Raw genomic sequence first — 22,711 nt, 5'->3', positions numbered from 1 at the left:
CAAGCATCACCAAGATCCAGAAAGCAGATCGATTCTCGCTAGGTTTATGTGTCACGACGTAAGCACTGCAGACCGGTTCTACGCGAATACGCCTGGAATAAAGGAGGGATTGAAGATCCGCTCCATGTTCAGGGCGGCGGCAGCAGCTGCAGCAGCATCATCAGAAGGAGGTCTACCACCATCAGCTACCTCCGAAGAGGGCTCAGGGGCGGACAGCAGCGATACCTCTTCTTCAGGGCCGGTTGATACTCCTGATGAGGGGACAGGGGCCGTGGACTCAACCTTTTTTCCCCGGTGCACCGTACAAGTTAGACGGCTAATATGGCCCCCAGGCCCCTGCTAATCATGTTTTTATTATGTTTATTATGTTTATTATGTATATTTTGTATACTGTTTTTGTAAAAATCGTGTGATAATTAAATAAATAATAAAACATTAGTATAACCTTGAAGGTTCCCAGGGGCAAATACAGTGCCAGGTATCAGACTATTTAAACAATGTTTACCCATGATTCAGACACCTTCCCTGGCTTGTAAAATGCGGTGATGCGCCCTGGAGGTATCAGACTATTTTAAACAACTTTTCTCCGCCTTTCAAACACTTATTCCTGGGTTATAGCCTGTCATTTTGCACGATATAATTTAACATGTAACCTCTCCTGGCAATGCATATTTCCAGGAGAGGTTACATGTTAAATTATATCCTGCAAAATGACAGGCTACAACTCTCTTCCAGACGTTTAAAAACACTTTCCCCGACCATTTAAACATTATTTCTGGCTTGTAAAGTACGGTGATGAGCCCTTAAGGTATCAGACTATTTAAAGTGTTACCAGGAGCATGAGAATATCCTCCACAGGGGGGGGTTGGTGGTGCCGTGAATAAGGCAGAATATGGATGCCGATGTGCGGACGGTAAAGCACCGCAAAATCCACCCCCTTTAGGGTTACCAGGGGCATGAGGTTCTGTAGGGTGTGATCATCTGGGTTTAGTCCGTGGGGGAGTGCTTAAGTCCGGGGGCCCGGGGACTCACGGTGCACGAGGTTATGGAAGTGCCCCTGTTGCCGGAGGTCCTTAGTCCGTCCTTTGGGGCTCTGTGAGGGGCTACAGAGAGGTGGTTTTCCCGGTCCCTCTCCTGGAGGTATGACATAACCTGAGCTCCATGTGAGGGAGACAGGCTGGAGGTCATTAGGCCTTCCTTTGGGGCTCTGTGAGGTGCCAAAGAGAGGTGCTTTTCCCGGTCCCTCTCCTGGAGGTGTGAAAAAACCTGTTTGCCCGTATTAGGAAGTCGAGCTGGAGCTACTTTGGGGGTCTGTGAGCAGCCACAGAGAGGTACTTTTCCCGGTCTATTTCATGGAAGTCTGACATGAGCAGAGTGTGCATGCTTTGAAAACTAATACACCCACGCTTAGCATGCTATTTTAGGGTATACATCTTATCTTATCAACATGGATGTACCTGTATTTAAAAAAAGCTTACAGCACCGGGTATTCCCAGGCGGTCTCCCATTGAAGTACTGACCCGGCCCGACCCTGCATTACTATGGGTCTCTGAAACAATCAGACTTTTACCACACTGTTAGCAGGCTTTAATCAGATTTTTAGCACTCTTTTCCCCGCAGAAACTAGTTTAAATCACCGTGGTCACCATGGTGGGGATTTAGGAATGTACCTGTGTGTGGTGCGGAGCTTCCCTGCACTTTAAATCCATTGATTTGCCATGTTTTTTGTTGTATTCTTTACTGTTAATGCACTGTGCTCCCTGGGATGATGCGCCCTCCTGTAGGGACACATGAGAACTGCACTCAAATCACTTTGTGCTTTTTAAACAGTTTAAAATAGTTTTTTCCACATTTAAAAACCGCTTTCTGCCCTGGAAATCATTTCTAATCATTATTACCGTTATAGAGGGGCTGCAGGAACACTTTCCCCGCCTTGCAAACATTTATTCCTGGGTAAAATAATCCATTTGTTCCGCCTGCTTTCCGTCAGCACCTGCGGCTGTCGGATTAAAACAGTTTAATGCACTTTTAACACTCACGTACCCAGGATTCCTGCTCCTGGACCTCTGCCTGTGTGTGTGCCTGTGAGCCTGGGGCCCTGAGAGCAGCGACTCTGCCGTTTTTACCTGCTTGTCCATTTGGCTATTAGAATGTTAACGAAACGGACGGATTTCCGTCCATTTGGCTATTAGAATGTTAACAAAATGGACAGACGTCCGTGCGCATCAGCGGCTGTCGGATTAAAACAGTTTAATGCGCTTTTAACACTCACTTAGCCAGGATTCCTACTCCTTTCCTGGGTTACAAAGTGAGGTAACGCAGCCTGTCCTCTGGGTGTGCTCTGTGGGGGGGGGGGGGGGTATCGCAGCCTGCTCCTCTCTGCCTGCTGCTGCTGCTGTGCTCTGCCTGCCGCTGCGCTCTGCCTCTATCCACACAACTTTCCCCCACCTCTCAGCGACTTATTGCTGGGTAAAAAAGCCATGTGCACCGCCCTGGTTCTCTGCACGTGTGTGTGCCTGTGAGTCTGAGGCCCTGACCGCAGCGACTCGGCTGTTTTTACCTGCTTGTCCATTTGGCTATCAGATTGTTAACGAAATGGACAGATCCACCGTTTTCCCCCTAAAAGTGATTTGTAATCGTTATTTTTGCATTTAAATGATTGAAGCTATCATTAATATGGTTCCTTAACACAATGCACATAGTCTGGAGCTCACTGGGGTCCTGCATATGCTTTAATCAGGCTTGTCCATTTGGTCATTCAAATGTTGATGAAACGGACGGATTTCCGTCCATTTGGCTATCCGAATGTTAAGGAAATGGACAGACTTCCGTGCGCATCAGCGGCTGTCGGATTAAAACAGTTTAATACGCTTTTACCACTCACGCAGCCAGGATTCCTGCTCCTTTCCTGGGTTACAAAGTGAGGTGACGCAGCCTGTCCTCTGGGGCAGCCTGCTCCTCTCTGGCTACTGTCCACATGCAAGCATTCTTCCAGGTAATGTCTGAGAGTCATTTCAAATGGTTTCAAACTGCTCTGGGTGTGCGCCATCCGTGGAGTCTCCCCGCCTCTCATAGACTTATTGCTGGGTAAAAAAAGCCATGTGCTCCGCCCCCTGGATCTCTGCATGTGTGTGTGCCTGTGAGTCTGTCCACATGCCCGCATTATGAGGCACTATTTTCGGATACATTTTCTCATTTTCAGCACTTTTCCCTGGGTAAAATTAGGTCTGTCACTTTGGCTAACCGCACCACTGTCGGTCGTCTCCCGAGAGTGGACGTCCATTGCCTGTAAATAGGGCTAACATTAGGTCTGTCACTTTGGCTAACTGCACCACTGTCGGTCGTCTCCCGAGAGTGGACGTCCATTGCCTGTAAATAGGGCTAACATTAGGTCTGTCACTTTGGCTGACCACACCACTGTCGGTCTTCTCCCGAGAGTGGACATCCATTGCCCCTAAATAGGGGTAAAAAAAAGCCATGTGCTCCGCCCCCTGGATCTCTGCATGTGTGTGTGCCTGCGAGTCTCTAGCTACTGTCCACATGCCCGCATTATGAGGCACTATTTTCGGATACATTTTCTCATTTTCACCACTTTTCCCTGGGTAAAATTAGGTCTGTCACTTTGGCTAACCGCACCACTGTCGGTCTTCTCCCGAGAGTGGACATCCATTGCCCCTAAATAGGGGTAAAAAAAGCCATGTGCTACGCCCCCTGGATCTCTGCATGTGTGTGTGCCTGTGAGTCTCTGGCTACTGTCCACATGCCCGCATTATGAGGCACTATTTTCGGATACATTTTCTCATTTTCACCACTTTTCCCTGGGTAAAATTAGGTCTGTCACTTTGGCTAACCGCACCACTGTCGGTCGTCTCCCGAGAGTGGACGTCCATTGCCTGTAAATAGGGCTAACATTAGGTCTGTCACTTTGGCTAACCGCACCACTGTCGGTCGTGTCCCGAGAGTGGACATCCATTGCCCCTAAATAGGGGAAGGGTTCTCAACATATTCCCCAGCGTCCTGTTAAAGCGTTCTGTCACGCCATTACCCATGGGGTGGTAAGGTGTGGTGTGTGACTTTTGCACCCCCGCCACCTCCAAAAGGACCTTAATCAGTCTGCTCTCAAACTTGGCGCCCTGATCTGAATGGATTCTCTTGGGGAAGCCGTATACACATTACACAGAAGAAATCATTCCATAAACGGCAAGCAACATGTTTTGCAGACTGACTCCGACAGGGGAAAGCATGTGCCATTTTTGAGAAATGGTCAGTGACAACCAATACATCAACTGTCTTCTTGTCACCAAGTTCAGCTGTCCAAAAGTCAATGCACACCAGTTCCATAGGTTTGGATGTCTGAATGCTTTCCAGAGGTGTTTTACCAACAACACATCTCTCACATCGTCGCACATGGTCATTTATGTCTCTTTCCATGCCAGTCCAAAAAAAACTTTCCCTAGCAAGGGACAGTGTTCTCGCACGGCCCTGATGACCAGCATTGTCGTGGAGGCCAAGGAGAATCTGAGGCTTGAGATCATCCGGCACAATGAACTGGAAAAGCTTTTTGTTCAGTCGATGGCATGTTCTCATTCTGTACAGAATTCCATTGTGGACTTTAAGCTTTCTCCAGTGTCTGAGGAGTTTTCTGACGACGCCTGGTTCAGATGTTGCCTCGCGTCTGGTAGCTTTCCTCTTTTGATGTATATAGAACAGGACCCTGCTTATGGTCTTGTCTTGCTCCTGGAGATTAAAAAGCTGGCTCTGAGGAATAGGAGTGGAAGAGTCTTCCTCAGGCAACTGTGGCAGTGATAAGTTAGCACTGGGTAGGCCACGATCACCATGAGCCCTCAATGCAGCTGACACTTCTTCTGAGCTGATGGAACTTCCCACAGGCTGGTGAACAGGCCCAGGACCAAGGTCAGATGACGTTGACCGGGTGCCTTGGACAACCTGGCAGTTGTTTGTCAGCCGAAAAACATCCTGCACTGTGCCCTTGACAACTCCATTGACTTCGTCCAGTAGTGCAACATATGGCTCTTTCAACAAGCGGTAACCAACACATGACTGGACAAAAGGCTCACGGCTCAAGGCATCTGCAACAATGTTTTTAACACCCGGAACGTACTTAAGATCGAAGTTGTACGCTGCAAGCTTGGCCACCCACCTTTGTTCACAGGCATCCAAATGTGGTTTTGTCAGAATGTACGAAAGGGGGTGGTTATCTGTCCAAGCGGTGAAATGTCTCCGCTTTAACCAATGGCTGAATTTGTCGCACACAGCCCACTTCAGCGCCAAACAAGAATTCCAGCCTGTGTACTGGATAGTTCATTTGAGACCGGGTCAGCGTCTAACTTGCAAAGGCGACAGGCCATGCAACTGTCTCACCAGGTGACACTTGTGACAAGACAGCTCCAATACCATCAAAAGAAGCATCAACAGCGAGGATGAAAGGCTCATTGAAGTTCGGGTGAGCCAACGTGACACCATGAGTGAGCTCACTTTTCAGAGTTTGTAATGATTCCTGACACGCAGGTGTCCAGTCATTAGACGTAAGAGCTGCTGGGGCAGAGGACTTTTTCTTGAATTTCTTGCCTTTCTTCGCATGTGATTGAACTTGTCGGCCAGAAATGAGTCTGAACAGAGGTTTGGCCTTCGCAGAGCAATTGGCAATGAAATGCTGATAATAGAAGACCATGCCCAAGAATGACCTGATCTTCTTCCAGGAAGGCGTGACACCATCGCTCTCCATCAACTCTGCTTCCCCCACATCAGCAATGGTCTTCACTTTGTCAGGGTCTGTTCTCACCCCATCTGGACAAACAATATGACCCAGAAACTTAACTGAACTCTTCAAGAGATGACATTTCTTAGGGGCCAGCTTGAGGTTGTGATCTTTCAGACGGGAGAACACCATTTCCAGACGTTCAAGAGCCAGCTGTTCATTAGGAGCAAAAACCATCACGTCGTCAAGGTAACAGAGTAAGCTGCTGAAGTTTTCATCTCCGAATATTGACAACATCATCCGCATGAAGGTTGCGGGACTGTTGGACAGGCCTTGAGGCATCCTATTGTACTCAAGGAGGCCGAAGGGTGACGAAAAGGCTGTGTACTTGTTGTGCTCCTCATGAAGTGGCACGTTGTAGAACCCAGAAGTCAAGTCCATGGTAGAGAAGAAGACATTTCCTCCCAGTGCAGCAAGAGCATCGGCTTGATGAGGCAATGGGTGTGCGTCTTTTACAGTCTTTGCATTGATCCATCTGAAATCAGTACAAATGCGCAGACTACCATCCTTCTTCCACACCAAGACCAATGGGGATGCATACTCACTGTGAGATTTCCTGATTATGCCCTTTTCCTCCATCTCATTCACTGTAGTCCTCAGCTTCTCATACTGGCTTGGTGGAACCCGGCGGTAAGGCAAGCGAAACGGCTTCTCGTCCACAAGATGTATTTTGTGGAGAAAGTCTGTAGCCTCCCCACAATCCATCTTGTTTCTGGAAAAGATGGACTCATACTTCTCAAGAGGCTGAAAAAGTATATCTTTCCACTGCTCAGACACCTCACAACTCTCCAAGTCCAAATCTTGTAGCCCCAGCTTGTTTAGAGCGTCCTTTCTTTGTTCAGGGGTCTTTGTTGTTGAAGAGCACTTTGAGACACTATGGCTATTGACTGAAACCTTTTCAGCTGGGTGCAGCTCTTCAACTGCAACACATGTGAAGACATCTGCAATCTTACAGTTTCTCCTCAGAGTCACTGGCTCACTGCTTGGGTTAATCAGTTTGAGGGGAACCCACCTGTCACCCCACAGAGGTGTGACTACACGGCCAACCAACACATTTCTGGGCCTTGATCTTGAGTTAGTCGGTTCAACAACCACTGTGCTCCCCACTGACAAAGGTGCTGATGCGGGCAATTTTCCCCAGACAAGGTGTTCACACAGTGGTTCAAGAGTAACACTCTGCCTCAACTTCACTGTGCCGATCTTGTCAGGCAGGGGTCCCCCACGCCGTTTCTCAGAGTTGGAGAGCAGGGACAAAAATTGGCAACAATCATCATCTGCAATGTCAACTGGTGTAGCCAGAAGTCTCCAATAATCGTCAGACTTTTTCATCAGTTGTATGAGAATCTTGATAGCATTACTACCAACAATCATGTCGTCTGTTTGTCCAGGGATGACTAATGTTGGGATGAGCAACTTGAACCCATAGATTGTCACCTCCAAATCATAGACTGCTGTCGGGTAGATATGGTGACCACCAGCACCAACAACAACAATGTCATCAGCAGGACTTCTCTTCAAATCAGGGCATTGCTGCAAGAGGCGTGCAGCTGCAGCTTCGCTCAGAGAACATGACATAGAGCCACTATCAATCATGGCTTTCAGTGGAACTCCACTTGCAGCACTAACATTTGTGTAGAACAAGCTGTCGGATTTCTGAAGTTTCTGCGTCATTTGGGAAATAACAGTCTTTCCAGACGGTGCAAAGGAACAAAGAGATTCATACAAAGACTCAAATTCATCACTGTCACAGCTGGGAAGGTCACTATCATGATCCACACTGTCCTCCCTGAAGTGCGGACCCATTAGTTTTCCGACTGTGGGGGAGCCGCAGGCGGCGCAGGACCAGGACAAGTAAGCCTAGAATGGTTTGGTGAATGGCACTGAAAACAGAGTCTATGGTCACGACAGTGGTTGAAAGTAGAGTGAGCAACGTCATGACAAACAGAGCAAGGCGTGTCATGCAGCCCTTCAATCCTGGGACGTCTTGGGCCAGACTGTCTGGCTGGACTCGACTGAACAGGCCTCTGCAGAAGCACCTTCTCCAGCATGCCAATAAGGCGTTCCAGGGTAGCAGAGTCTGTGGCATGTGCTTGTGGTGCACCCTGTTCCCGGGTAGGTGGCATGTGTGGCATAGGGGTAGTGTACTGTGTGTTCACCCTTACCTTCTCTTCAGTTTCCTTACTCATCCTGGATGTCTTCACTGAGTGATACTCATCTAAGATGTCCTGAACTTCATGAGCAGTCCATTTGTCCATCGTCTTGGACCGAAATGTCATAGAAAGCTCAGGGGAAGGACAGTTCCTTATGAACATTCGAGTTACTTCTGTGCCAGGACTATCGAGCGTCTTGCCCTGCTCTCTAAGACGTTCAATGGCAAGGTCCACAGCACGGTGCAGCCTGAGCCAGTAGTCAAATGCATCCTCACCTTTCCCAGGCAGTGTGGTGTAAAAGTCTGCTAAAGGGAGCTGTGAGCATGGTGCAGAGTCAAAGTGCTTTCTTAGGAGACCATAGATAGCTTCAGGTTCACGTGTGATGTCTATGTCACTGTTTCTGGTACCAAACCTGACCACGTCTTTTGCTTTGCCTCTTAGATGGGTAAGGATCTCCTCAGCCTGTTCCTCAGGTCTCAGGTTGTTTTTCCTAATGAAATCCCTCATGAGTTCCTCCCACTCTCTGACCGAAGTGAAATCAGAGCTGTCTCCTTTAAAGCATGGGGGGTCTTTTAGCTTTCTGTGGGATACAAGCTGCACGTGAGAGGCACCAAGCACGTTTGAAGTGGACATGTCAACATTTACTGGTGAGGTGGCAGTACTGGTCAGAGGGGCACTAAGAGATGGGCTTAGTTGAGTCATAAGGTTCTGTACTACTTTCTGACTAACCTGCTGAAGTACATCTCCCATCTGATTAGCAATCTCAGTAGCAAGGGCATCAGGGCTAGGAATAGCAGTACTTGCATAACGAGGCTCATGTAAATTGCCTACAGAGGGGCTAAAAGAAGGGGCTACATCCCTACTGGCCAAAGTGAACCCCGGCGTACCCTGACTATCCTCTATTACAATACCACGCCCACAAACAGGGTTCTCAAACATAGGAGAACCCAACATTCCCCTCCCCCTGCCAAAACTAGTTTCCCCCAGATTAAAAGTCATCACGAAAAATAAAATAAAAAGATATTCAAAATACAAATGTCAAGCACAGATCAGTAGCAGAAAAAAATAAATAAAACAAACAACACATGAGCCAAAGTACTGTGTCCACCTGACAACACGGAGGAGCAGCAACAGCAGAAACAGTCCCCGGGTTGGGCTGAAGAAATCACTATCCAGCCGGAGAGTCGACGGGTCACGGCACCAATGTGACACTTGGGTCCTGCTTTGCTGTTGCTTTCTTGTACTTCACCAGAGTCAGTTTGAGATATCAATCAGCTTTTATTCCAAAGCTAAGAATCCTCTAACACTGTTACAGTGATCGTATAGTGGTATCATTTGTTTAGAGAAAAAGGATTCTAAATATAAACATAAAGCAACCCAATAACATTTATTAAAAACATAAATCAATTTAGTTTGTAATTGTGACAATAAAGATTAATCAAATTACTTAGATGAACAGTATTCAATAAAAACATTTAATAGCTCAAAATAAACATACCTGCAAACCATGGAATGAACACACAGATCAACAGCTTAGCCACAGTACAGTGAGATGTTGCTCCACAAAGGAAAGTTTCACATCAGTGACGTAAATGCCACATGTACTCCACGACGTTAGCAGCTAACTAGTTAGCTGAAAAACGGCTCACTCTCAGTTTATGTACAATTCTTTTAAACAAATAATACACTACAGAATCTAAAAACATTTAGCTAAACATAAAATATAACCAATAAATGCAGATAGATTATACACAGAATAGTACACGTAGATCACAATTATTATTATATTTACAACTGAGTGGATAAGCTTAATCTGCACTGAAGTTACAGATAACATATCTAATATTTCAAGACATGTTCAGGGTGCGTGGAAAAGGTAGGACCCAAAAGCAGTATTAACGAAAAATGAGCTTCATTAAATAACAAAAGCTGTGTCAAAAAAGGCAGTATCCAAAATATCCAAAAACAAACGAGCAGCACAAGGAACACAGACCGTGGAATAACATGGAGGCGAAAACAATGAACCGACATGGAACACAGGGGAAGACTAAATTAACAGAAGGGTAATCACAGGACAAGACACAGCTGGGCAGGGGAGGGAGAAACGCAAGGGCAACAGGTGAACAGAATGAGACAATCAGACACACCAGGTAAACTAACGACAGGGAGGAGGACAAAACACAAGGAGGAAGACAAAACACCCAATGAACAGACTTACAAAACCCATAACCAGACAGACCACACTAAAACCGTGACATAAACCTAGTAGTGTGACAGAACCCCTCCCCCTCAAGGGATGAATCCCAGATGTCCCAAAAAAAAACATTCCAGCAGGGTGTGTGGAGGGGGACCGGAGGAGGGACACATAACTAGGGCCAAGAAAGGGTGGGTGGAGGGGGTCTGGAGGACGGGTCTAAGGCGGACGGCCCGGGGGAAAGGCAGAGACCAAGGAGGGGGTCTCGGGCGGACGGCCCGGGGGCAAGGCAGAGTACATGGTGGGGGTCTCGGGCAGACGGCCCGGGGGCAAGGCAGAGTCCATGGAGGGTCGAAGACCACAACGGGCGAACTCAGGGGGCCGAGCATGAGGGCGAAGGCAGCGGCAGGAAGAGTCAGGGGGCCGAGCCCGAGGACGAAGACCGTGGCACTCAGGGGGCCGGGCTCGAGGGCGAAGACCGCGGCTCTCAGGGGGCCGGGCTCGAGGGCGAAGACCAGACAGCTGGGGAGGCCGGGCAGGAAGGCGCTGACGGGACAGCTCCGGAGGCCGGGCAGGACCCGGTGTCGGCCGGACAGGAACCGGAGCCGGTGGGACAGGCTTCGGCAGGATCCCCCATGGAAGAGGACCAGGAGTTGGCAGGACCCCCGGCGAGACAGGTGACGCCGGGACCTCCAACGGAACAAGACATGGGATTGGCAGGACTCTCAGCGGGTCCTCCAACGGAACAGGACATAGGGTTGGCAGGACCCCCGACAGAAGAGTCGTCGGCGGAACCCCCAACGGGACAGGGCATGGAGCTGGCAGGATCCCCAGCGGAACCTCCAACGGCACAGGACACAGGGTTGGCAGGACCACCGGCAGAAGAGCAGTCGGCGGGACCCCCAACGGGACAGGACATAGGGTTGGCCGGACCCCCGGCAGAAGAGTAGTCGGCGGGACCCCCAACAGGTCAGGACATGAGTAGGGGCTTGAGAAGGGACTTGAATAGGGACTTGAGTAGGAACTTGAGATGGAACTCAAGAGGGAACTCGAGAGGTGACTCGAGAGGGGACTCGAGAGGGGACTCAAGAGGTGACTCGAAAGGAGACTTGAGAGGGAACTCGAGAGGTGACTGGAGAGGGAACTCGAGAGGTGACTGGAGAGGGAACTCGAGAGGGAACTCGAGAGGAGACTCGAGAGAAGGCTTGAGAGGGAACTCGAGAGGGGACTCGAGAGGGGACCTGAGAGGAACGTGAGAGGAGACTTGAGAGGGGACTCAAGAAGGAACTTGAGAGGAGACTTGAGAGGGAACTCGAGGGGACTCGAGAGGAGACTTGAGAGGGGACTTGAGAGAGGACTTGAGAGAGGACTTGAGAGGGGACTCGAGAAGAGACTCGATAGGGGACCTGAGAGGGAACTCGAGAGGACACTTGAGAAGGAACTCGAGAGGGGACTTGAGAGGAGACTTGAGAGGGGACTCGAGAAGAGACTCGACAGGGGACCTGAGAAGGAACTTGAGAGGGAACTCGAGAGGAGACTTGAGAGGGAACTTGAGAGGGAACTCGAGAGGGGACTCGAGAGGACACTCGAGAGGGGACTCGAGAGGGGACATGAGAGGGGACTTGTGTCGGTCGGTACACCGACAGGACACGGGGAGCTGGCGTCGGCTGGAGAGCCAACAGGAGACGAGGTGCTGGAGTCGGCCGGTAAGCCAGTCCTGGAGCCGAAACTGGAGTAGGGACCATGGCTACTGGGGCCGGTACTGAAGCCGGAACCATGGCTGCTGGGGCCGGAACCATGGCTGCTGGGGCCAGGACTGGGGCTGGAACCATGGCTGTGTGGGCCGGTTCTGGAGCCGGAACCATGGCTTTGTGGGCCGGTACTGGAGCAGGAACCATGGCTGCTGGGCACGGAACCGGAACACGGAACCATGGCTGTGTGGGATGGTACTGGAGCACGGAACCATGGCTGTGTGGGCCGGCACTGGAGCATGGAACCATGGCTGCTGGAGCCGGAACCTTGGCCGCTGGGGCCAGAACTGGGGCTGGAACCATGGCTCTTGGGGCTCGGGCTGCTAGCCTGGACTTGCGACTCGTTCTCTTAGGAGCCTTTTGGAGGCTCCGTGGACCTCCGAAAGCCAGACGAGTTCCCGAGAACGGCTCCTGGACAGGAGCAGGGCATGGGGAAGAAGCAGGGGTTGACTCCGGACGGAACACACAGAGACATGTGTAGTCAGCAGGCTGGAAATCACACACCGAGAGGAAGTTCAAAATCCAGCCAGGTAAGAATTTCACCAAGCCTGGTTTCTCCATAGCCAACCGATGCACCTCTACCAGAGCGGCCTCCTTCTGCAGAACACTGGACGCTCCCTTCCACCAAGTGAAGGAAGCAGGACCCAAATGCAGATAACGCTGAAAATGCCTTTATTTCAAGGATAAACTATAACTCGGACAAACAGAACACTCACCGGTGAACTCAGTCACAAACAAAAGACGAACGAACACTGAACACAGGAAAAGACAAGACTAAATACAGGGAGGGGTAATCACAAGACAAGAAACAGCCGGGCAGGGGAGGAGAAACACAAGGGCCACAGGTGAACATAATCAGACAACTAGACACACCAGGGAAACTAACGACAGGAGGAAAAACACAGGAAAAAGGACCAGACAATAAACCAGGAAGAAAACAAGACAGGGAGAACAGCAAAATAAACCCAAACATACAAAACTAAAAACGTGAGATAACATAATAATTGTAACAGATATCCTCTTAAGAATAAGTACAAAAGCCAAAAATAGTTACAAGCAATGCTTTCAACAACATAGCAAAGAAGGATGGATGCAGATTCAAACAATGATATTTCTCCTCTCTGTCCCTTTCAACCGCGACTCACATGTGGGTATCACTTCCTATGTTTTTAATGTACTGAAAGTCTTTCCCATTGGCTGGTACTAACAAAAGAAGAAGAAACAAAAAGCAACAGCACCACCTGCTGGCTGGAGTAAGACAGCGTCTTAGACAGCACACCCACGTTTCTCTAACGTTATCAGAATTTGATCCGTCCACCATTCAAGTTTGTGGAGCGCTAAACAGGAAGCAAATATGAAACGAATACAGACGACAATATTTCAATGTTTTCCGAAATTTTCCCCTACTACCACTACAGAAGAAGAGCCAGGTCAGGCGGCTGTCCTAAAGGTGACAGAGAACGAGCCCGGTGCTACCGCCAGTGGTGTAGTGGGGATTTTTTTACTGGGTGGACGGGGCGGGGGGAGACACTATGGACGCGCTCGTGAACTTTCAACGGGGGCGGGGGGGTACACTGTGGACCTCTGTGTCGTCTGTCAGCTCAACATGATGCCGTTTAAACAATATAATAATAAAGGGCGGTGCCGGCCGTCAGCGAACCGATCTGGCCTTTCTGCGCGACTGTCACTCAAATGCGCAAAGCGGGACACCTGGTCACCCTACACACACACACACAGAGTGCTGCCCCTCACACACATACACGCTTCAAATCAAGTTGCATAAATGCTTGAGCTACGTTTTTATTATAATTACTGGGAAATCTGCCTATTATGTTTTCGTCATTATTACAACAAATACACACTTGCAACTGATAACAATGGCAATGATTTTATATTTATTAGACTGTTAAAAAAAAAAGTCATGCTTTAAATAAGTGGGGGTACGGCGTACGCCCGCGTCCAACTCCCCCTACACCACTGGCTACCGCAAAGTTACCCGGTAAGTGAAATTAGCATGGTTATCATTAACGTAACTGTAGCAGGGGATAGTTAGTTGGAACTAGCTAACTTGATCAACATTAGTGTGGTGGATCAATGGAAGAGAAAGGGAGCGAGATACCGCGTGTCTGTCTGTCTGTCTGTCTGTCTGTCTGTCTGTCTGTCTGTCTGTCTGTCTGTCTGTCTGTCTGTCTGTCTGTCTGTCTGTCTGTCTGTCTGTCTGTCTGTCTGTCTGTCTGTCTGTCCGTCCGTCCGTCCGTCTGTGTGTGTGTGTGTGTGTGTGTGTGTGTGTGTGTTAGGGGTTTCACAACTACCAATATTCACTAGTCGACACGTTTTTCAAAATAGCAGTCGACTAGTCGACTAGTCGTTACGTCATAATAAAGACACACAAAGAGAGGTTTACAACTGTATTTTCTATTAGAACTCATACAGTAACATGAAACACTGCATTTTAATTTGTGTTACATGGCTGAGTAAATAACAAACGTAACTGGACTCACCAAAATCGACAGCAAAAATCTCTTGTTTACATAAATGCCACGTAAATCCAGTGCGCAACAGCGCATTGCGCAACACTTTATTCGCTGTCCTCCACGATAACGTCCACCTTTCCATATTTTTGGTTTGAACACCAACGCATCGACATGTGAGGGAAGGAGGCTTGACCGCTTTCGGGTGACAGTGTTGCCTGCCAGGGAAAAAACCCTCTCACTCGGGGTGCTTGTGGCTGGAATAGCCAGGTAGCTCCTCGAAAGCTGGGGAAGCGGTGCACGTTTTCTGCCCACCACTCCAGTGGATTATCCATTGTGGGGATATGCGGTGTCCGCTGGCAGTAATCCCGTAGCTCATCATCCGCATCACTGTTGACCCGTGTTTTCTTGCTGTTCGTTTGCCTCTGTTCAGTGCTGACGCCGGTCCGTTGCTCACTGGTGCTAGCATTACTGCTAGTGCTAGCTGTCGGCAGCGGGTGTTTCATCTTCAGATGGTTGCGCATAGCAGATGCATTTGTATTGTACTTCAGTACAGCTGTACACAACTGACACTTCACTGTAGAGTTGGTTACATCTTCGTTGAAGTACTGCCATACATAAGAATGTCGGACGTGTTTTGTAGCATTTTGCAGCACCTCGTTTACCTCCATTTTTTTCATGACTAGTTGACTAGGGCCTACAGCGCAGACTAGTGGTAAAGGTAGTCGACTAGTCGACTAGTCGATTAGTTGGTGAAACCCCTAGTGTGTGTGTGTGTGTATGTGCAGTCATAAACAGAACGTACAATGTTTATATCATCTCCTTGTTTCGGACACAGATGAGAGCTCCTGGCCAGCCTTGTAGACTGAAAGTCAGGCTAGGGAATTTAAGAACAGGCATCCTTGGTTAGAGTGGAGGGACAGAAAGTTATGTAAATGTCAGCACACATGCAAAGGAAAGCTGATCCAAACAACAGAAATTCATAAAGTCAATGACGATGCAAATGAGAGTTAATTCATGGCCATGTGCATTTAAAACATTTGCACCATTAAATTACTATATGTTAGCTATCAGTAGTTGTCAAATAATTAGCTATTGAAAAAGTGGACAAATGTTCTCCTTTTATCTGCTTTTCATGCATTTGTTAGCCATGATGTAAATATTGTAAGCAGTTTATTAAATACTTTTGAGTAAATCTTGGCTCTTTTCTGCAGATGTTATTGGTAAAAACTTGTATTATGCTAATTAGTCTTGGTTTTGTTCATTTCCATGTTGTGCTCTTTGCAGCGCTAGAAAATCAACCGGTGTCCTCACAGAACAATGACTGTCTATGTCTGAGGAGTGAGTGCACTTTAAGATCCAGTCCTCAGATTCAAGCAGATCAACATCTCTGGCCTCTTTGAGAAACAAGATTAGACGACATGAGTCGTCCAGAGCACACAAAATAGCCCAGGAGCTCACGGAGAAAGGTGGACAGGATTTAGTTGGACATTTGGTGATAGCTGTGTCAGAGACTGTGTTTGCTACAGATTCTGTATTCAGAACAGCATACTACCTTGCGAAGATCAACCAACCTTTTACTGACCATGATAGTCTCATTGAGCTTCAGGAGAAAAATGGTGCCAACATGGGCACTAGTCTGCACTCAAGGTACAGTTCCACAAAAATTGTAGAACACATAGCAAAAGAGGTGCAGAAAAAAATAGTTCACAGTATTGTGACGTCTTCAAGCAAGTTGTCTGTTCTCATTGACGAGGCTACATCTATCAGCCACAAATCTGCAATGATTGTCAACTTAAAAGCCTCAGTGGATGGAGCCACTCCTGCATTTTTGTTCCTGGAGCTGGTTGAGCTGGAGAACCAAAGGGCAAAGGATATAGAAGAAGCTCTGCTGAACTGTTTGGACACTGCAGGCTTCACTGAAGAGTGGCTTCAAAAGAACTGGGTCTCATTTGTTTCTGATGGAGCCAGTGTCATGTTAGGCAAGAACTCTGGTGTGGCAACCAGGCTGACAAGATAAGGTACCCTAACCTCTTCACATGGCACTACATGAACCACTGTTTGGAACTGGCTGTATCTGATGCTGTGGTTGAGGTTCAGGCAGTCAACCACTTCAAAGTGTTCCTAGAGAAGATCCACAATCTCTACAGTCAGTCCAATACAGATTCACGAGAGCTTCTGGAAGCAGCACAAGAAGTGGGCTCGCAAGTCCTGAAAATTGGCAGAGTTTTAAAGAGCCTGTGATACGAGTTTCCCACATCATCCAAACCCATCAATTTGAGTAAATATTGTCCCCTTGAAAACCGTTACTGAACTGATTTTGGATATTTGTACTTTTTATAACCAGTCATCTGCCCTTCAATGTTGACCATTTTCTGGATCCTCTCGGGGATTCTTCAAGTCCCGCCAAATTATGTGTGAGGTCATTGCGGGCACAGCGCTCCAGCTGCACCGTTCAGGGTCCCAGCATCTGCATGTAAATGCACGATGGCGCACACAGCAGCAAGCTCACACAGTGATGACAGTTTAATTTTGAACGTGTCTGAGAGCTCATATGAGGCTGAAGGATCGGTTTATGTTGTATCTGTTAGAAGTTTAGGAATTAGGTGCATCAATATGGGCGATCATACGGTCATGGAGCCAGTGGTGGACTGGGACTAAAAATCAGCCCGGGACTCTCGACCGGCCCACTTCGGTATCGCTAGTAAATTGTCAACGGGGGGAGTGGGGGATGTGCTAGTGACTTATCCGACCGGCCCACTTCGGTACCGGCCCATCGGGATTCGTCCCGGTGGCCAGTCCGCCACTGCACCCAGCCCAGCCCACGTAAACTGTCAACGGGGGGATCCTCGCTGCGGGGAAACGGTGGACCTAGTGTCCCGATCGGAGTGGGAATAATAATAATGATAATAATAATAATAATCCGTGCATTTTATCCATTAATTTCCCCAACATTGTGGTAACAAAACCACACGTTTAATCCATGTTGGTGTACTACAACTACAAAAAGCATCGGTTTGTTTTCTCATCAGGAACTGCAGACCGGCTCAAACAAACAATTTTTAAATCATCATCCTCACGATCATTTAATGTATCATATGTTCGCCGAATTGACATGAAAGCACTAATAAATGTAGTTTCATCCACTGGAGTTTACAGTTTGGTTAACTACAAAAATAATCGATTTGTTTTTATATTAAATTTTATGGGAGGAAATTCAGCAGCTCTCACTACCGATTTTTAATCCTAATTTAATCATCATCTTCACCACGATCATTTATGTTTATGTTCGCCGAATTGACATGAAAGCACTGACAAATATGAATACACTGTAGTCAACTTCATTAAAACGTTATTAACGTGTCTAAACTCAGTAATTCACAATTTCTACGCATAACAACACACTTGGTCCGTGTTTGGCTCTCTCGCCGCACAGTGAAGCTTCACCCCAAAACTTCTAAGTGAGTCGAAGGAATTTCCCCGCGATGTTCGAAATTATTGATATTTATCGGAACGGTATCGCATCTTCTTTTTTAAACTGATGGTTCAAGATAACTAGTAGCCCAATATTTCATTGCACAACAGTTGTTGGGATGCTGTCACAGGCTCTTTAAGTACGCGATGGGTGGCTAGCAGTTTCCGTTCTGTAAAGGCTGTGTGGACATCACATGAAGCACTCGATAGACACTTTGAAAATGCTGCAGGCGACAAACAAGAAGCAGCAAAGAGAGACAAACTTATAGAGGCCTGGCACGTCGAATGCAAAGCAAGGAATTCCTGTGTGACCTCGGACTCATGTCTGAACTTGCAAACCTGTCTCAGCAACTCCAGGCCCATTCTGTCACACTCTTGAGAGCAGACCATCTTCTAAAGCGCACCATCAGAGTGCTGGCATCATTCAAAGATACCCAAGGAGAGAAATTAGAGGAGGCACTGACTGCACAAGCTTTGGGACATTTAGGATATGTTCCCTTGGAGTGAAATGCAAAGCTCACACTAATCAATGCAAAACAATTCCTACAAAGTCTGGAAGAAGCGCCTCTCATTTGATGGTGAAATGCTTCATGATCTCAGTGTTCTGGATACAGGCAACTGGCCATCAACCCCTGGCATACGGCATGGTGAGGCACAAGTGAAACGACTCTGCAGGCGGTTCAATCTTGGTGAAGAGCAAGCAGTTAATGGTATGAGAGATTTCCTTGAGCACCCAGACAGTGAGCCTGAAAGCTTAAATCCACTCATACAATGCATGAAGACCATCCCTTGCAGCACTGCTGAGTGTAAACAGGGCTTCAGTGTCTTGAACAATATATGCACAGACAAGAGATTGACAATGTTGTTGTCAAATGTAAGTAATTTGATGATGATCAGCATCAATGGGCCCCCTGTAACACATTTTGATTACAAGGTTGATTCTTATTATTACATTATATGTTTCTTGTGCTCATGAGATGTTGCTATGACTATGGAATAAATAGACACGATCACCAATCCCAGGTTCTGATGGGTTGGATACGAAACGAAGGGAATAGTCATAGAAGACAGTTTTAGCTTGCGTTAGAAATGTTGCAAAAGCCAGGTGCAGACACTGTAGAGACAAATAGTTATTGAAAACAGGAGATTGCCCTGGCCTTGAACAGTGTGTGCTCCTCGTCTATGCATAACCGGGAACTAGTATAATGGAAGATACCCAAGATCAATTGCAAAGCAGCTTCAGCAAAAAAAAATTACGTAGGATAGCGACTAGAGTAGGGAGGGAACCTTCACAGGAGACATTCATTTTGTTGTTAAGATGGCATTTAACAACCAAGGCAGATAGTATGATTAGAAAAAGACAGAGTGGAAAAGTTTGGATTTATTTAACCTCAGTGTGCTAGAATTTCTATGTGTGCCGAGACCTGGACTCTCCCTCTGCATCAGACGGCTAAGACCCCGACCCGCCTGAGCAAACAAAGAACAATAAGCAGGACCCAATCTCCTTCTCCATCGAACAGACAGAGAACCAACAACAACAAGGTTGCATCCAGAACTGCAGCCAGAACCATCTCCACCTATGTCAGCCAGAACCAATCAGCATGCTGACAGGCAGAGATCTACTCTCATCAGTCCCTCTGATAGGACACAAAGTTCCAAGCCGAGCCACGAGTTTTGGCACAAGAGCAAAATGTGGGACATGAGAGCGGAATCCGCCGTCCATAATAAAAACAGCAAAGAGACTGTAGAAATGCAAAGGCGTACAAGAACAGTGGCATGATGTGGGCTGCAGATGTAACTGGGCAAAGGGCTGAATAAAAGAGTTACAGCGGATGGATTCAACAGCTGATGGACTGGGGAGAAGACAGAATCAGAGGAGTTGACATGGTCGAGCAGAATGTGAGGAGGCCGGGGTCACGGCTCGAGATGAACCAGAGGAGGGAATCGCAATGAGTGAGTTTGCACATAAACACACTTATTCACAAATGCACATACAAAGGACAACATTTAAAGAAATTGAATTGGCCTGATGAATACATAAAGATAAAAGGTTTTATTACCCATAAATTAATTAATTGGCAAATTACAAATAGCAGAAAAGAGGAAATTATAAAAGTAAAATGACAAAATAAACCTAAAAACACTGTAGGACAAAGGGGAAAAGATTCAGTACACTTTTTAAGCAATATTGAACTACAGTTTAAAGGAAGAGTTTTAGTACCCACTCTGTCATATGAATTAGTTAAAATCAGTCAAGGCTGATCCTGTTGCTGTGGTCCTGTGTCCTGGATCCTCTATCCTGAGTCCTGGATCTGATTCCTGGACTTCGAGTCGTGGCTGAACCTGTCTATGCGGTCCTGCCTGACTCTCCTCATACTACTTCCCTGATGGCTCCCACATGATTGTTGACATCCTCATGGATTCATCTTATTATTATAAACACATGCATTTCCAAACATTTGGTCTTTCCAAACATTTGGTCTACCTACACTGTAAAATGTATTAACTCTTCGATTTACACACTGCATCTATTGCAGGTCTGTCCGTCCTGGGAGAGGGATCCCTCCTCTGTTGCTCTCCCCGAGTAATGTGATGAGAGAGAATTTAATTTAGACAACATCCTGTCTCTAGCTTGGTAAATAATTAGAAGTAAAAGCCATAGACTTTATTTTTTAGTTCATTATGGGGATAGCAATGAACACAAGACTAGTTTCACAAGGGCAATTTCAATTCATAATAGAAAGACATTTGATGACAGTATGTTGGAATTCTGCATTCAATTTTTCAGCTTGATAATATCTAGGTAGAAGCAGTATTGCCAGGTGCAATAGAGTGGTACAGTGACGCGTCCTAAAACCCGTAAGTAAGCTTCTTCCGGTTCCATCGACAAAAAAGCAATGCATTTATAATTTTCTAATCCTAAATCTACAAACCACAGACCTTATTTCGAGCTATTTTCCAAAATCCTATGGAGAAATTGCATTGCTTTTTTGTGGAGGGAAACGGAAGGAGCTTACTTCCGGGTTTTCTGCACCACTCTATTGATGGGATTTCTGCACCCGATCCAGGCAGAGAATGGCGTACCATACAGGACAGACACACCCAGGAATATGCCTCCATACTAAAGCAGCATCTACGGGAGCTGTCTAGCATTACGTGACATTGTTTGTTTTTCTGATTTAACATTATTGGTTCCCCACTCTGTGTCCAAGATTTTACACAAATATGAGATTGAACAGCAGGACTGTTATTTCTTTTAATAAACTAGAAGTTGTTTGTCTTTCCTGGAATAAAAGAACACGATAACCCACATGATAGCTAAGGTCAGAAGAGCTTTATTTCATAGCTTGTCTTATGTCTGGGACCCCTCCTGTTGTTAATTGATAATAATAATAATAATAAAAACTGCGTCCGTGCGCCTGTCGAGGAGGCCACGCCCACATTCTGAATTTGTTCCAACACTTTAAATCTGAGTTCATAGTCACCCCGAGAGTATGTGTACATTTTTTTTAAAAAGGATTAGTCCATCCGCTCTTGAGTTATACATTGGTGGTGTTTTTGGCGCCCCCTATTTTCCAAAATGAAAATGCTTTGGTGTGCCTATTCCCCAAGACAGACTGAACCTATCCACCAAAATATGTGTTGTTTTGAAAGATTGTTGATGAGTTATGAGCATTTATTTCTAAGCCCCGCCTTTTTGCGAGTACGTTTTGATTGACAGCGGCAATATTTATCGTCCTAACATGCTCATTTTCTACGGTAATATGTCTGACTCTCCACCAATGCTTTATACGAAGTTTAGTGTTGAAAAACAGAAAATTGAAATTTAAGTGAATATTTAACTGTTTATGTAAATGATGCCAATAAAAAAAAGAAATGTAGGCGGAGCTTAGGGTTCCAAGAGGATAATTTGTAGAGCAGGTCCTTCCGGAGTTACGGTGCGACTTTGTAAATTTATTCCGAAATGGGTTTTTCATAGGTGGCGCTAGCAAGCAGGTTGAATAATTTGAACCCTTTGACTCCAGAATGTTGCAATTTTTACGGGTCCTGGCGTCCGTGCAAATTTATACAACTTTTTAAGCGTCCTAAAGGCCTCAAAAACAGGAAACACCAGCACTATAATAATAATAATAATAATTAAAACTGCGGTCGCACTTGTGCGCGCAGTGATGAGCGGGCCCTCGCGTCCGTGCGCCTGTCGGGGAGGGCGGCTGGTCGTCCCGGCGTCAAGCAGACGCGCGCGAGTCCTCGGAAATGAGCCGTTTCTCATTTCTCTAATATCGCGTCCCAGACTCCCAGGTCCTCCGGCAGCAGCCCGGAAACGGATGTCGGCGCGCGATCTGGAAGGAAAACTAATTTCTCCGAAGGCTCGTCGAGGATCGATTATCGAGGAGGCTGTCTGGAGGAGCCGTGACCGAGGATACACTGATTTAGAGGAGAGAGGAGTGTCTCTGGAGGAGCTATAACCGAGGGTACACTGAAGTATTCTCCGGAGACGATTTCAGCCAACAGTGATGTTTAAAAGAGGCGTGACGCATGGCTGGATGTCAACGAAGCACAGCTCTGCAAACGGTTCCCGTTGTGATTATAAGTTATTCAAGATGATCAAATGTGCATCAGACTTTCTGCCCTTTACCGTTTGTTTGTTTACTCACTAATCACATCTCCCCTGGATGTTAGGTAATGCCTTCATTGTGAGGCGATGTTTACAGTGAGAACAGCTGCTGAGGTCAGTGCAGAAAGCAGAACAGTGTGTATAATATATATCGCTCAATAATATATGTAACAGACCTACATTTCACACTTTATTTGTAGGCTTTAGGAGATATCTACAAATAAACAGTAGATATTTTTCATGAAACCATATAGTGCTTCACATAATAAAATATACA

Source organism: Notothenia rossii (genome assembly GCF_949606895.1).
Source record: "Notothenia rossii genome assembly, chromosome: 10".
Classification (NCBI taxonomy): domain Eukaryota; kingdom Metazoa; phylum Chordata; class Actinopteri; order Perciformes; family Nototheniidae; genus Notothenia; species Notothenia rossii.
The sequence above is the reverse complement of the archived record's forward strand: the minus strand, read 5'-3'. Positions refer to the sequence as shown.